Raw genomic sequence first — 1484 nt, forward strand, 5'->3', positions numbered from 1 at the left:
GTTAGTTTTTAAATTTTAATCCTTATCTACTTTTGCCAGCAGTGTAAACTTTGAGAGAAAAGTTCATTTGGCACGCAAGTCTTTTTCAGGTGTATTTTTTCTTAGGCTTTGTATAAAAAAAGTACAAAAAAGAAAAAAACTGTATAAGGTTGGTCGAATGAATGGCCGTCCTAGTCACCAGTCCCGAGTCTATTAGATTTTTGAGTATGAGGCCTTATTTTGGACAGAAGGGGGAGTATAAGGGACTCAAAACGGAGAAAATTAGCCTATGGTTACAGAAGATATGGAACAAATTAACTGACGAGGACCTGCGTGCCGAATGAACTTTTCTCTCAAAGTTTACACTGCTGGCAAATGTAAATAAGGATTAAAATTTAAAAACTAATTAATACAACTAAAGTAAAATCTGTGGAAAATTATCAATAACATACTTTTTTCGCAAAATCTATAAAAGACTCTTCTATTTCTCAAAAAAACCTGGGTAACAGTTATTCGTCGCCACGCTGTATATAAAGTACGTATACCAAAATAAAGGGAATCAAATTTCCTATTAAATGAGATCAAAATTTTCAAGATGCATCCATCCGTTTTTAAGAAATCTTTATTTAAAAATTGCTTATTTTGAATTTTAACCTTTGATAATTTTTGTTGTTGTTGTTTGCCCAAAAAAAGAAGTACACCATTATACTCAGCTCAATCATCTCTATCGATTCCAATATTTTTTTTTTTGTTTTTTGAGATTTGAAGCCCAACTGCATTAGTTCCGAAATGAGTTATGGAATTCCAATTAAGCTTTCTATTCTGGTTTCACTATTGGATATTAACATTTATTATGGTAATTCTCTAGTGGAGGGTAACAACCCCTTAAAAAGGTCCGGAAAAGTCGGGAGGGGTACCAAACGACGCGTTTCGGCCCCCTTATTAACAATCTGGAGGGGGAGGGTTTATATTATTAACCATTTAAAAGTTATAAACAAAAAACTTTTGTTAAATTTCGTTGTTTTCTATGAGCAATTACCACGTCAAAAATGCACTAAATCACCAGTTTCCACTTTTAAAACACTACTAAAACGTTTCCGGTTATTATTTTATGCAAACCAAATCATTTATTCACTTTTATTTTATATATTTCGTTAATAAAACAGAGTAAACAAACTTTGCGCCTGCCAAAATTATTATAACCTCAAATCGCTGGTATTGCCACTTTATTTCCCATTTCGTTTGCGCTATTATACTCAGTTTACACTATACACTTCTTCTTCTTCTTTTTTTACTTTCACCTAAATAAGATATTCTTACCAAAATATAATAGCAAATTTCGCTATACCATGGCAGCGCTACATTTATGGTTTACAGTTATTTTAGCTGTAAATAAAAATAAGCGTCATGGAGTGCCAAAAGTGCGATTTTTTATTAAAAATTTTCGCCTGCGGCGCTTTTACCATAAAAATCAATACTTCGATAAATAATGAAAATTTTTAATA

General features: G+C 31.8%; 1 long non-coding RNA gene across 1 annotated transcript in view; it reads right to left on the reverse strand.

Annotated features, from left to right (window-relative positions):
• LOC108376937 (uncharacterized) overlaps positions 1–1167 on the reverse strand; it is a 13410-nt gene extending 12243 nt beyond the window's left edge. Inside the window, exons 1-2 of the long non-coding RNA XR_001849291.1 lie at positions 1157–1167; positions 428–430 (exon numbers count right to left, since the gene is read on the reverse strand). This is a non-coding gene — a long non-coding RNA (uncharacterized LOC108376937). The remainder of the gene's footprint in view (positions 1–427; positions 431–1156) is intronic.
• Between the last annotated feature and the right edge of the window lie 317 nt (positions 1168–1484).

This window comes from Rhagoletis zephyria, unplaced genomic scaffold, assembly GCF_001687245.7.
Source record: "Rhagoletis zephyria isolate East Lansing unplaced genomic scaffold, Rhagoletis_zephyria_1.1 Rzeph_scaffold_11230, whole genome shotgun sequence".
NCBI lineage: Eukaryota > Metazoa > Arthropoda > Insecta > Diptera > Tephritidae > Rhagoletis > Rhagoletis zephyria.